This window comes from Passer domesticus, chromosome 1 (assembly GCF_036417665.1).
Source record: "Passer domesticus isolate bPasDom1 chromosome 1, bPasDom1.hap1, whole genome shotgun sequence".
In the NCBI taxonomy this organism is placed as follows: Eukaryota; Metazoa; Chordata; class Aves; order Passeriformes; family Passeridae; genus Passer; species Passer domesticus.
The window spans coordinates 111,102,365-111,117,989 of NC_087474.1; the positions used below are offsets into that span (position 1 = coordinate 111,102,365).

General features: G+C 39.2%; 1 long non-coding RNA gene across 1 annotated transcript; it reads right to left on the minus strand.

The window, feature by feature from the left end:
* Positions 1 to 8,631: 8,631 nt before the first annotated feature.
* On the minus strand, positions 8,632 to 15,532 carry LOC135308696 (uncharacterized). The gene is made up of 2 exons (XR_010369084.1): positions 13,605 to 15,532; positions 8,632 to 12,252 (listed from the first exon to the last, which is right to left on the minus strand). It is a non-coding gene; the product is annotated as an uncharacterized LOC135308696 (long non-coding RNA).
* Between the last annotated feature and the right edge of the window lie 93 nt (positions 15,533 to 15,625).

Below are 15,625 nucleotides of genomic sequence, written 5' to 3' on the forward strand. Positions count from 1 at the left end.
ATGATTCCACCTGAGGTGAAACGACAGCACATTTGGCAGCCATGGAGGTAAGTGGAAGGGGAGCACTGATGCTCTGATGTGTGACCAAGTCAGCTCACAACAAGGCAAGCATTTTCAAAAAGGTGGAAAATGATGTGTGGCTCGAAAGGAATGCAAATGTTATTTTAAAATGAAATTAAAATAGGAGGTTGGATTGGGGTGAGCAGGGCAAGAAGTTGGAGTATTTTATTTTTAATGATATCTTCCTGGACCAGGAAAGATGACAAGAAATATTTGCAGAGGATTTGAATCAGCAGTGTCAGCCTGTGTGTTGGTCATTAAAATTTTCTACACGCAGAACTCAATAAACTGATTAAGTAATTCTACGATGTGGTTGCCTGTGAAACTGGAGACTAAGCATGGTGACCCATATTGTCTCTTCCCGTATTGTGGTCTTAAATATGACCTTTTCTGCTGTCTTCAACTCTCCTACACGTGCAAAATTCAGGAGCCTTGGTTCACGGGCCACTACATTCATATTATCTTTGGTGCTGATTGCCACATTTTCTGCCTCACTGCATTTCACTTTTAGTTTATCGGATTTGAACAAATGCAGGCAATTAGAGGAAAATGCAATTATAACAGAGTTGCAGACAGCTGTTTTCCAAGTGACAAGAAATCTTATCTGTAGCCAGAGCTGAGTGTAGGTATGACCTGGGCTGGTGGGCTCAGAGCAATGTGCTGGCAGATGCTAGCAGAAGGTTACAGTCTATTTCCTTCCCTCTTCCATGGAAATATGTTCTTGTTTTCCAAGGCTGATGGTCTTTGCTAATCCATTTCATGAGTCCAGGCTGAATATACAATGTGTTACAAATGTCTTAAATGAGTCAGTTTGGCAATCCAAAAATTATTGTTGTGAGATATATTTAACTAGCAATTTGGAAACCACTGGTGTTCTATGGGTTTAGACAAGTACCATTTCAGGAATATAGATTTTGGCAGCTTTACTTTAAAAGCCACTAGTGGAATTCAGCGGCAAGGAAAGTGATTCTAATATGATGTTTTTACCTCACCCTCAAATGATAGTATCATGATACAGAGGTAATAAATGGTAATATATGGTGGCAAAGGGATGGTGCTAGTCCCCTACTGATAAGGCAGAGCGAACACTTGTCTGCAGCCACCTGTTCTTGAACTTCTCTAACTGCACTTTTTCACTCTCTCACTCTGGAGCAAACGATGTGCAATCCAAGTGGGAAAGAGCTAAGTGCATTTCCTTGGGTGGAAAGCGATATGGAAATACTGAACACTGTCTGCTACCTGACATAAATACTGATCTAAAAATACACCACCTTCCCCCTAAACCCACACTTTACATCATAAATGAAGCATAAGCAGACCCCAGAAAGATTGAAGCAGAATGTCTACTGAATTTATGATTAATAAGCGTGTCAAGTTTTATAACAGCCTCCTTATGTGGACACAGCTAATGGCCTTAACATTGCTTCCAGAATCAAAATTGAATGGTTGAGCAGATTTAGCCTCAGGAAGGCCCACAGTGATAAGGGAACCATCAGAGAAAATAGGTGTACACATTTTTCAACCTGTCAAGTGAAAAGAATCGCAGATGATGATAAGTCAAGGATATGCCCTCTCCTATATGAGTTGTATGAATGTTTGTGCTGAACAAGGCTGCTTCCTAAACAAGAAGGAAAAGGTGAATGTAAGCAGCAGCAAGCTGGAGGATTATGCCCTAAATTACACTCACACAAGAGCAATAATTACTCTGAATCAGCATTTAAACAGGGAGAGCTGGGGTTTGTTTCTCAAAGCTGTTGTAAATTGCTAACCCTTTGAGAAGCGCAGGAAGAAAGAAGCATACAGGAAGGTGTGGCAAAAAAAAGGGCACAGGTTTGGATAGAGAAATATATAGACTTGAGAATTATGTAGATCTTTTGGGGGAAGGATTTCACCTGTGGGCTCTTATATATCTCAGGCCCCAGGGACTGAGCCAGGCTGTGGGTGCTGAGGATTAGGAAACTGTAAGCTGGAGGACAACCTAAGGAGCGGCCAATTTGATGTATTTGATATACAATTGCCTTCCTTGGAGGCACTTGTTACTGAAGACAGGGCTGAAAGGAGTGTGCACCAGCCAGGCCTCATATAGAATGACTCAAACATCAAAAGAACGTCCTTCTGTTTCTAATTAGCAAAAAAAATGTGTACAAATATGAACACGGGTAAAATGAAAAGCACTGGACATGAGGTTTTGCATTGATATTGATAATTGCTGCTGGATCAGTCTCCTGGGAAGTACAATAATTAACTAGTTAGAGATGTTATTTGTGTCAACTCAAACCATACTCTGTAAATCTCATGAACAAATCTTAGCTATTACTATAATGCTTACATGCTTTATTAGTTTTCAAATAAGTACTTTGAAAGAAAAAAAAGATGCTGTAAAGGTAGAAGTCATAAATTACAGTGAATTCTCCATTAGCAGCAGTATACAGCCATAACATCCTTGCAGAAGTGGTATCCAGATAACTTATTGAACTATCCAGGCAATCACTGAAAAGCATTTAAGGAGACTGTCATCTTGAATTGACGTGGGCAGCATGTAACATCTGCTGCAAAAATGTTAGCTGATTTTGTCAAAGATTCTGTTTCTGTGTAGTAAGCACAGTTCTGCACCACTGATTTGTGAGAACATCACCTGTGATAGACCAACAGTCTCTCTTATTTCACAGCCTGGCACGTTTTTTTGTCACTTTGCTCTTATTAGGACAGCTTTCCATGTTTTTACCAGAGAATGGACTAGTGGTGTCCAGCAGTGCTACAGAAGCATATTTTTCTCCTAACCAACTTCTGGAACTGCAGTTGTACTCCCTGATGCAAACAGGTCTACATTTCTTACAATAATATATGTACAGCTTGTAGGAAGTATTATGTTTTTCTATTGCAGCTTTAATATAAAAAAGGAAATAGAATTAGAAAGACACTACAGCAGTAACCTCCAGCCTCCTCTTGTGTGCTCTATAGTGAATCCTTCTCAAGACACCAGTGAGCACAGTTTCCACTACACAGCTCAGATGAAGTGTAAGCTTTGGTATCACCACATTTGAAACAGCTCAGCTCCAGCTCCTGCTCCGTGCTGACCTGAAAGCAAAGGTGTCCCTTGAAAACTTCCTGAAACATTTAGGTAATTCGGGGTCTTCTAACACAAGTGCTAACAGATGAGCTTTGTTTCAGACATTAAAAACACATTTGATATAAATCCCTCTATTCCTGGGAGAGCCCCATTAACAAGAGATAGGCCCATCTACAAGACAGGCTGGAAGGAGGATCTGGAAAAGTGCAAGCCTGTCAGTCTGATCTCAGTGCCAGGGAAAAGCATTTGAGTGGCATCATGTGGCATACACAGGCCAGCCGGAGATCAGGCCCAGCCATCATGAGTTCATGAAAGGCAGGACCTGCTTAACTAAACTTTTATCTCTGTATAGGTGCTCACTATTTTTATATCGTATAAAGATATTTCCAATGTAATTATTAAAATAACATTAACATTATACTGTGTTCTATGTATGTTTTATGTATGTAAAAATAACATTTTTATGCAATCCATTGCATAATCCATTGCGTGCAATCCATTTAGATAATTGTGACTGTGTGAAGCTATTTTGTATTCTGGGGCATTAACCAAAGAAAAATGTTTTCTAAACAACAGGTCAAATTCAGAACCAATGTCAGTCAATGCTGTTTATTTTGGAAGTCACACTTGTTAGTTTTTAGATGGAATATGACCCTCTGGCTTTGCATCTTAAAGATTCACACTAATCTCAAAGTCAGAAATGGGGGGCTTTCTTATAGACCCTTGCAATCACATCTCTGCATCCCTTCCTTATTTCTGAAGCTAGAAAGAGCTCTGTCTAGGGATTATTGGAAAATTATGCCAGAACAGCTTATTTCCTTTAATATAAACTCTATATTGGCATTTTAGCAGCAAATAACTGCACAAAATCCATTTGATTTGTTCAGTTGTTGTGGCAGGTAAGACACATGACATAAGACACATCTGTGCAAGTCTCTACATCTTCATTGAACAGAGATTTGCAAGCACTACTGAAGTTATTAAAGGTACATCATATAATTTATTAATGGAAAGCTCATTAGTTCTTGACAGAAGCTAGGAAAACAAATAGCTGTATAAATATTTAAGGTATTAATTCAAAGACTTTTAAGGAACATGCAGGGGACACTGGAGTATAGGAGCCAGGGTTTGTGTAAGGCTTGTGATTGCAAGATTCCTTTGTGAGATTTCTTTTCTCTAAACCACTGAGTATCCTAGTAGAGTGTAAAGGAGCATTGAAATACTTCATCAATTATATAATAATAGATGCTTAAATATACCAAAATATATGTATAATTCAAGAATGATTGTCTCACCTGATGGTGTGATTAAAATATGCCAATATTGTTTGTTTTCAGGAAATGCTCAAATTGTGCTTGTATTCAGAATACAAAAAATAAGACTTGGAGGCAGTGCCTATACTCCTATAATTTTGTTTTCTTTAGAGAGATTTAGAGAGATTTTGCAACTGAGATCTTTAATATTGCTAGGTGGATTACAGCATTGCCCACCACTGGCTCTGACTATTACTTGATCTTCTAGGTGGACAGGGACTGCCTAGGAAACATGGCCTCACAGCTTTTCTGGAAAAGCTAAAAAGCCATGGCATGTACTTACTTTGGTGTTTGCAAAACAGGACATGCCGCAGAAATAAGATGTTTATCTCTCTGTGGATGAAAAGTGTTCAGCTCTGGCCAGAGAGAGGCACACTGCTCCACAAGCAGCATCTGGTCTGCCTTTAAATTCACCGCCTGATTACAGATGCCTCTTTCTCCTCTGCCTCTGGAGGTGAAGATGGCAGAGCCTGGCCAGAGAGAGGGAAGGCAGCACAGAGACGCTCTGCCCGGGGCACAGACATGGTCGGGAAGCTGGAAGCTGGGGCAGAGCCATCAGGTCCTTGTTGTGACCTGCAGCTTTTGTTTTGGAAGTATTAGTCTGGAGTCATGTAACTCCCAGTTTATGTGCCCTTTATGCAGGTCACATTGCCTTTGGTATCAAACCTGGTGGGTTTCTGCATCTCCAGCATTTCTGCACGAGGAGTTCAGGTGGGGTATCGCTATCACTATCCTGTACTTCCATCTCTTCATGGAGTCACTGGCCATTCTGTAACTCTGCACTCTGAAATCTCATCTATAAAGCAGAAATTTGGTACATTGGCTCTTCAGAGGACAGGGGGAATCATGATAGCAGAAATATTAGTGCTCCAAATCCATTTCCTCACAGTGCCTCAGTCCTGATTCAGAAAGATCGCTTTTAGAGATAGAAGGATAATTCAATCATCATTTAGTTTCTCTTCCTCTGAGACTCCCAGCCAGGAATGATTTATTGAAAATTGTCATGATGGCTGTTATGTTTCAGATATTCTTGGAAAGGCTCTGTCACAATGTGTAGCAAATTCACATGGGCACAAAAATTAACTTTATTTTAAAGACAAGTGTTTTAAAATATGTATTAGAGGGAAAAAAAGAATTTATACTGAACAGCTATTATCTTCCCTAGATAATATTTTTTAAAGTAACAATTGCCTATTAATTATTTACTGCTAGCAAAAGATTTGATCTCCAGCAACTTTGGATTTTGTTAGCTTTGCTGCAGTCGCTGCTGCAAAGTCTGGCATGTGGTAATTCTGAATTCCAGGCTCAGTTGCTCAATTTTTTTTTTTTTTTTTGCGGTAAAGTTCAAACTGACTTTAATGAGAGATTTGCTTCAGGATGGGATGTGGAATTTATTATTTTGTCAGTATTACACCATATTACACAAAATATATAAAAGTTAAACCTGTTACCTTGGCAAAGCAATTAAACCCATGAACTTTGAAGGTGTCCTACTTTTCAAATGCAAATAAGCTAGTTCAGTGTGGTACCTGGAGGAGCCCAATATCAGAAAATTTTAAGGAATAAAAGGCTTCATGAAAGTTGTTTTTCAAAGGGATGAGGGTAATTTGGCATTTAGATGAAGCAAAAGATAGATATTATGTACTTAAATGTAGTAAAATGCTACAGCCAAAAAGCAGCCATTGTACTCACAATAATTTTCAACATTGCACATTAGCTCCAGCAACCACACCCCTCTCCCACCCACACTTTTGCAACCTACACTGGACTCTGCTTCTTGCAGAAATACTATCAGGAGAACAGTGTGTGAAATAAGCCTGATAATGTCAATCTTTGAGCACTGTATGCATGATGAGGACAATCACAGAGCTAATAAGTTATATCAGGCTGTTGAAAAATAAAGGCATAAAAATCATGCTTTATGAAATAAACTAATGTTAAACTGTTTAGGAATAGAAAAACTCCCCTACAGATAGCCTGTCTCATAATTCTTTCCATCAGAATGGCTGTTTTGCCTGCCTAAAGCATCCAGAGCTGTCCAGCCTCCTGCCAGGTACCACCAGCACCAGGATTCTGCCTGCAGTGACAGCAGCAGGGTCTGTGAGACCCTGAACCTGAGGGTGCTGATTTGCTTCGGGAAAGGAGTTGGAAACTAAAAAAAAAAAAAAAAAAAAAAGCCATTAAAGAGCAAGCTGGTGGGGCCTGCTTTGAGGCGACTGGTTGCATTGATTGCAATTAGCACATTGAAGTTGGTGTTAGCAGGCACGGAGTTCGAGGTTTTGACTTGCAGTTTTACAGTGCCATCCTGTGGCTGCCTTAAATGTTGCAGAATAACCTCAGAAACTTGGACCTTACTGAAGATTTCTCTATAGAGCAAGATTTTCGCAGGTCTTGACAGTGAAACTACATTACCTTGATTAACAGTAGTTTATATTTTTTCTTTTAAATAGTAATGTTTTACTACAAGCACTTACTCCCTCTGTAGTGGGACCCTCCACTGCAAGAAAGACAATGAGGCTCTGGAGCAAATCCAGGGAGGGAAGGGCAACAGAACTTGTAAAAAAGCATGGAGCACAAGTCCTGTGAGGAGCAGCTGAGGGAGCTGGGGTTCTTCAGCCTGCGAGAAAAGGGGCTCTGGGGGAACTTTATCACTCTTTACACCTTCCTGAAAGGAGGCTGTAGTGAGGTGGAGGTCAGTCTCATTTCCCAGGTAACAAGTGATGGGACAAGAAGAAATGGACTCAAATTGTGCCAAAGGACATTTAGTTATCAGGAATTTTTTTTTTTTTTTAAAGGGTCATAAAGCATTGGAACAGACTGCCCAGGGAAGTGGTGGAGTCACCATCCCTGAAAGTTTTTAAAAAACATGTGGATATGGCACTTGAGACATGGTTCAGTGGTAAACATGGTGCTAGCTAGGTTGATGGTTGGACTTGATCTTAAAGGTAATTTCCAACCTTAACAATTACAGGATTCTATAATTCTATGACAAAAAAAAACCCCAAAAAAACAAAAAAACAAAAAACCAAAAAAAAATCAAAAAAACCCCCCCAAACCCCAAACCAACCTCATTGGGAATTTCTTAGCTTACATGTTATTCAGCTGGTTTGGGATTTAAAATTTGGGGTTTTTTTCCTGTAGGGTCTTGCACTTGTGGCTTCATTGCCATGCCAATTAATTCAATCTTACATGTTTGTGCCACCAGCTTACAGAGATCATAGAGTACTTTGGAAATGTTATAATATATAGTATTCCCCCAAAATTACAGGATAAACTCCATATGCTGACCTATATAACCTATGTTTATTTTATAGTTGGCTTGTATTCAGTAACTCGTTGTCAGAGCAACTTCCAGTCTGCTGTAGTTCTTGATATTTTATCAAAAATCCTAGAGCAGTAATAGCTATATTTTTCCATGTTCCTTTATAGCACTTGCAAAAAACTCTAAGGAAAAAAAAAGAAAAAGAAAAAGTAAAAGAAACAGAAAAAGTAAAAGAAACAGAAAAAGAAAAAGAAGAAGAAAGTTTGCTTGGTTTCACTGTGCATGGTACACCAGTCAGGTTTGGTTTTTTTCTTGCTTTTACACAGGAGGAAAGCTTGGAGGGGAAAAAAAAGGAGAGAAAATTATGGTTTTGTGGCCAGCTCAAGATGAGACATACAAACATTATCTTCAGGCTGATGGAGCCTCATACCAGAGATTTGTGCATTCCTGGGAGTACCTGTGGTGGGGCCACCTTTGGCTGCAGAGCAGTGGAAGGGAAACGGGTAAAAGAAGAAAGCTTTTGCAACTGGGTAAGAATTTTAATTACCTCACGAAGGACAGTACTTTTGCCTGCTCCCTGCAGACCACCAGAAATGTGCAGGGAGGAATCCAGGAACAGTAAATCCAGCACTGCAGTGTCACTGCAAATCATCATTGACTAAAGTTTGGTAACATTTTCATTTGTTTAAACACAAGCATTTCTTGATTGAAGTCAAAGACAGCTAGTGAGCTCAGCTTCTAATCTCTCAGCTCATCAAACTGATTGGCTTTGTGTCTTGTTCTCCAAAACAAACTTCTAATTAGCACTGGAATTTACACAGAAAGAGTCTCCTTAGTAAATACAGCCTGACTACCCATCCATCATGCGTGTAACATTTGTGTAGTCACAGAGACACCCTTTCACTATGCAATTCAGATTCCAAACATTTCCAATACCTAATAAATTTTTTATTATTATTCTTTTTAAAGTGGAGCTGATACCTCACTAGGTATTAAAAACTGTTAGACTGCTTCTTCACTGATGAGCCTTTGTTTACCCAGCACAAAAGAGACAGTGAGCACTACTGTCAGCCTCGGCAGCATTTAACTCAGACTTTGCACTGTGGACAGCTATGTAGATAGAAAGGGAATCTGAAAATAAATTCTATTCAGTGCAATTTCACTTGACAGGAATTAACCAAAGATTGCCCCATAAACTTTGTCCTTTGCCATATGTATTTCTTTTTATGAATAAAATGTGTTTATTTTTTATGAATAATAGGGCATCTGATTTCCCCTGTTTTCCCAGTCAAGGCTATTTTTTCAACACAAAGGCTGGTCCCATAACTACCTGTAGTTAGTTAAATATAAGAGTATTTAATTCAAAAGTAATACATTTCAAATAATGCAGAGTTCATTTTAAAGAGAGATGTAAGCGATAAGTCTGTTTCCATCCTATATATTAATGGTAATATTTGAATAGTAGAGGATGTCTCTAAATAGCATTATAAAGGTGAAGCACGGAGATTTCCAAGTCACAATTTCCCACTTTTCTCTACCTGTGAAAATTCAGTTCAAACATCTGTAAAAGTGCCCATAAGGTAGCAGCAAAGCACAGTCACCTGCTTTTATAGACAGGAAAAGCTGGTTCTGGTTCTAAAATAATGCTCTCTGAATTGCACATCAGGACACTCCTACTGTTCCTCAAATTAGGAACCTGACATAAGTTTTTGAATTATTATTTTTTAAATGGCTTCTGGTTTTACTCTTAGGAAGGGCTAATTTCTTGTAAATTGGAAGTGATAAATTATTCAGTTTGCTAATAATGGCTTTCCAGATAGGTGTAAGGCACTTTCTTGCAACAGCAGGAATGGCAGTTAAGGTTAAAAAATAGCTCACATTATGCTCACATTTCCTCCCACATTAATAAAGTTAAATTGCCTTTTGAATTGGATTCTATGGCAAATTTCTATAACAGAAGTTTAAAGCTGACATCTAATTTGTGTTTAAGTGTATAAATAAATTACTTAATTTTAAAAGCTGCAGAAGACATTTGGAGATGTTCATTGTTCCACAGGTTGGACTAAGACCACTTATTTAAGCTCTTGGCTTTCATCTTATGCCGTCTCGAAGTTTTGTTTCTTGCATTATCTCTATATAATCTACAAAAAAAAGTAATGAATCCTTAACTAATCTCACACCAAGATCTTTTAACACAGATTTTTTTTGCATAAGCAGTTGTATTCTTTGAGCAGGAAAAACTCACCACTTGCTAGTAAAAGATCAACTACCAGAACAACACTGGTGTCCTACAGATCTTTTCCCAACTGCATAGCCGACTACGTTTGAAAAGAAATGCAAATTCCCAGAAGAAAAGATCAGAGGGTATGATTAACTGATTAACTCCTGTTTAATAATTTTTGCAAAATAATAAGGAAGCAATAATTATCCACAAAATACAACTGCTCTCACAAATTAATTGTGGTTTAAAAGTATGAGCTAAGTTATAAATTTCTGATCCATTCAGAACTATCTGAGATGTTAGAAGCATAAATTAAATGCCATTTAGCTTTCACATCTCTCTGAAGGCCAAGTCATATTCTCACTGCTTCCTAAAACAAATTTGGAGGTGATGGATTTGGATCCTCCAAGTTCCACAAGTTTTTCCCACAAGATCAGCTGTGAGATGAACAGTAAGTTTTTCATGCTGTTAACATTTGTTTTTCATGTTAAAGATGTCTCTTGTGAACTTTATGGTGGTTGTTCCTTAGCCTGCATTGACTACTGACGCCTTCAAGTTCTTGCAATGTTTAATCAAAACATAAGAAGTCTCATGCGCACACTGGGAAGAGCATTATGCCAATCACCTGTATTAACAATATTTCACCCTTGCCTACAGGTTCCATTTTTTCAACAAAGGAAAAATTATTGTGAATTTTCTCTGATCTTTTGGGGAGGATTGTATTTGCCATAATTCAGTATACCATCCAATCCAGTCAGTCCTACTGAATAATAACCAGTTTCCAGCATGTGACCTGTATCACAGAAAATATGCTGAGTCTTGCCTTCAACATCATTGATACCAATGAGTCTATTCTAGGAGGAAAACAGCAGAAACCAATCAACAGAAAACTATCACCACTTACTTTGCAGTGTGGAATCAGTGCAGCTCTAATAACCTGTTTCCAAACCATGCCACCCTTTGCAGACACCCAGTATCTCTTGCTGCCTGCATCTCCTGCTTTGGTGGCCATGAAGAGCCCAGAGTTACAAGCAGGGTCTCTGTAGTCAAGCATGTGTAGTCAGGCATGTATGCTTAGGCACAATACAGGCATGTGATATATTTACTGCAATATAATAAAATAGTTCTGTATTTCCTTTCAAAACAGAGAGTCTGAGAACTGCACTGCTTCATTGGGTCTATTCAATGCTCCACCAAAGCAGGGTTCCCAGGATGAAGAGATCTAGCAATTACAGTCTATATTCCTCTTCTTATTAGTATCTTATTATTAAAGCACTTTTATTAAGCTATTAGCTGCTGTGCATTTTTGTTTAAATTGGGGAAGGACCCCGCACAACCAGGCTCTGATGATGCTTCTGTGCTCTTCTAATTCCTGCCCACACCCCCTTCTTGGCAGGGCTTTGGACCTCTTTGCTGTAGACCTTGGTACGTTCTTTTGAGTAGCCTGTCCAGGTGTCTGGACCCTCTGCCTTTAGCTCCTGGCATAGATCAGAGCTGGTAATAGGAGGGTGTGACAGACTGTTCACAGCCCCTGGAAAGCTGGATGGAAGGGTACCACTAATCCTAGCTGATGTCAGTGTGAGGGATGGAAGTGCATGAATGTGGGGCCATATACCAGGCATAGGTGATAGCTCAAGTTTTAAAAAAACCTCTGTGTTATGACAATTATGGTTCTAAGAAAAGTATGAATTTACAGAGTTTCCTGTTTTGTTCTGCTCCCCCTTTGTGGCATCCAGACTGTCCTGGAGCTCCTGCTTTTCTCCAAAGCCAGCCGTGCCATCTGGTGCGCACTTCAGTTCAGGCAGCTCCTGAGGTCAGTGAAGCTTGTACCATGGAGCAGCCAAACCCTTCTGGGACCTTGGTCTTGGGGGCAGCTGATGTGGTGTCTTTTCTGGCTAGGCAGGAGGCACTCAATTTTCTTGTCCCTTTTCCACTGACCTATGACAGCTTTGTGCAAGCTCCTGGAGCAGCTGTTTCCCAGATTCCTCTGAAACAGCAGTTTTTCTTGAATCCTCATGGAAGCCTTTGTCTTCTCAGAGCCAAGTAATGTGGAATTCAAATTACAGCTTGAAATCACTTTCAGGAATAGAAAGGGCAAAGACTTTTGCTGCTGAAGCAGCTGTGGAATACCAGGAGGAACCTGAGAGATGTCTTGGACTACATCTCTTTACTGGGTTGCACTTTCAGCCTGTCAAGTTGCTGAGGAAGTGTCTCTGTTGAGAGGAAGTTGTAGGCAGGGTGTGCTGTGAAGAGCTTTTTTGCTTTGAATTTGCTCCTCTCTTTAATCTGTCACAGCTCAGATTTATTAACCTCTGGACATTCTACTCTGAGGGAGAGAGAAAAATACTTGAAGAGTTCTGGAGAACAGCTGAAATGTTATCTAAACCAGCTTTTAGTAGTGACTGAATGTTTATATTAGCTGCAGACAGGCAGTTTATTGTATTGTTTTTACCTCTGATTACAAGTGATAATAATTTCCAAAATGCTTTTTCAGAACACTCGGGAGGTGCTTATGAGATAATGAGGCAGAGAGGCAAAATGGATTCCAAGTATGTGCAAAAAGCCCAAGAAAAATTAGAAACCCTTTGTTGTACAGTACAGCTACAGATATAAATCTTATTTAGCCAATTGATGTAGCTTCATGTGTGATTATCTACTGGTTATAGCAGTACACCTCCTTCTGGAAACTATGCCAAATTCCCTATCCCAATTCAAGCAGCTGTTGCATCAGTGGTGTTCACAAGTGTAGAAATGTCCCTAAATGCATTGGGAGTGGGATGGATGGTAAGGTGGATGGTGGGATATGCAAGTTATTAAATGCTATGGATGAGGAAAAGCACAGCACCGCTGACAGCTATGAGTGCCCCCGCTGCCCTCTGGGGTCAGGAGGTGACCTCGTGCTCCTGAGGGGCCTGAAGGGAACCTGCCAGTAACACAATAGCTCTGCCTTCAGCACAGCAACACAGACAAAAGCTGAAAAAACATAGTTGGTGTTCTCTTGGAGTTTACTTATGTGCAGGACAGCAGAGTGGTTCTATTCAGACTCTGTATTTGCGTTTTTTCTGTTTTGCACTCTCCCAAACTTCTGCTTTTGCCAACGGCAATGTTTTTGTCCATAGTTTATTATCTGTGGATGGTTGGATTAACACATCCACTTTGCACTGCATCATCCTAACTATCAGGATTTTGTATTCCTTTGCAACTGAAACAGTCATTAAGAGAAACGCAATTAATGAAAATAGGTAAGAGAAAAAACAAGATTTTAAGAAATTCCCTATAACCACATCTCTGAGTATATTTCTGGGTATTTACACATTTTGTTGTACCTTTCAAATCTGTTTGCTTGTTTTATTTTGTTGTACATTTTAATTGGCAAGACCAGTAAGTGTGAAGCATTCGGATATAATGGTTCCTAAAATCTGTGCAATCTCTGTCTTTCCTTCAAATGAAGCTGGAGCAGCAGCAATTTAATTTTTTAAAATATAGATGCTTCCTGTACTATTTGAATGTGTAGTTCTACTAACATAACACATATGCATGTGTTATGCATATGAGACATAGTAGCATTCAGAGTTTCAGTTTATGCAGATGGTTTTTGGGGAATGTACAAACATGCACAGAAGTGTTCTAAAACACTTTCATTCTTGCACACATTTCTTCACTCATTCGCGGTCTTACCTGTACCACGGCATTCCATTTTCTCATTGGCTTGGCTTGTCAAAGACCAAGAAATGTCTAATCTCCTTGCAATACTTGCTGCACTCACTCGGGGTAAATGTGAAGTTACACTTGTTTAAGAAACTGAGATTCTCATCTATCCTCATAATTGTTCAAAGCTCATTAGAAACCTATGCTAGGAAAAAATTATATCAATGATTCTGTACCTTGCAACGAGGACCATTTTGATTGCCTGGTACTTTGTAATACCAGGAAGGAACTGGGGGGAAGGAGCAATAAAAAACACTGTAATTGTCTTCTCCAAGAATGTACATGCTGAAATGAAATTTCAGAAGAATCTCTTTTCTTAGGAAATTATTATAATAGGCACTGAACAACAGTGATATCGCCCCACAAACTAATTAGATGGTGATTTTTTTAGTTGTGTACAGACATTTAGTTAAACTATAATAATCAATTCAGATTATAAAGTCCAGAGAGGGATCTCAATTTACATTTCATAGCTCTTGTGTAATATTCTGATGAGGATAAATACATGTAATAATAAACTGGCATTTATCATTGCATGGTTGCAACATAGTGCTCTTCAGCTTGCTGTTACTTGAAGAAATAGTTAAACTGATCATAAAGCTGTAAACTGGCAGATTTTATGTTGTGCAGATGCTCTCTCTCTCCCTTTCCTTTGTACTTGGCTCCCAACTGGTGCTTATGATCCTGCACAGAGGATTCCTTAACCTGACCTCTCTGATTTTAGACCAAACGACACTTTGGCTCTTGAAATTTGTTGACTTTTCTCTCCACAGATGTTTTGCTTTGCTCCTCCTTGCCTGTCCTGAAATTTAAGAAGTTCCTGGTGTGAGCAAAGAATGGATCTGTTGGAAGGGACAGATGTGGAGTGTTATTTATTTGCAGGCTTGAAGGCCTTTGATAAGGTTTTATGGCAGAAATTTTTCATTTTATATCTCCTTGACCCATAGATATTTCTCTTTGTCTATGTTTTGAATATAAACATTGCTATACTTTCTCAAGTATAACTCACAACTCTGAGTTACACAATAAGAAATTGCTTTTATGTAAAATATGTAACTCACTATTATTTTCCTGAGTTTCCTGACTTCCCTGACTTCCTTGATCAATCAAAAAATCTCCAGCCAACCAAGCTGAAGTCCAAACTCTGCAAAGAGCTGCCCATAATTTGAAGAATTGCAGCCTAACTCTGCTCATGCAACTCACACATATTTTTGCATTTTGAAATACAATTTTTAATGCAATACCCCAGGAAGGAGCACAAAGTTTTGCTAAAAAATAAACAGCATTTTTTAAACAAGCATAGGTTTTTAGGGAATTCACATTTGAGAGATGGTATCTGTTGACTCAAATTCCCCTGCCTTGAACGATTTTTAGCATAGAGTTCTTTTCCCAGGAAAGAAACTGCACTTTCCTTGAAATACTCATGAAGGAGTATTGTAGATATAAGCTCTGTGACCTGACAAATCTTAAAGCAGTCAAGCCTAATGGAGATGAACTTTCCTGAAGCACCGAATAAAGGAGTCTATCTTTAGAAATCTCTACAACCTTTTTGCTATGTTTTATGCTAGTTTCATAAGGTAGCTGATTATCAAAAACCCGCAAAGATTTCCTATGGGACAAAAAGTAATCAACTTGATACTTTAGCAGCTGAGAGCGCCTTTAATTTACAAACATGGCTGATCTGCTGTGGTTATGTGGAACAGGAGCTGGAAAACTATCAGCAGTGAACGAAGTTTCAAAGGTGAGGATGGAAAAGCTTCGCGGAGCTTTCTGGAGCTTTCTCCCTTCCCACACTTTTACCTTGTTATTTCGCACACTCACCTTTCCCTTCCTCCTCTTCCTTGCAAAAAGAAAAACAAAAAAACAAAAAAACAAAAAAAACCCAAAAAAACCAACTCAGTTAGGCAGCTACGGCTTTCCAGAACTTTTTAGGCACGGGATTCGGGCTCTCCGCTCCCCGCTCATCACCCGCAAGATGCGGTCGGATGCGG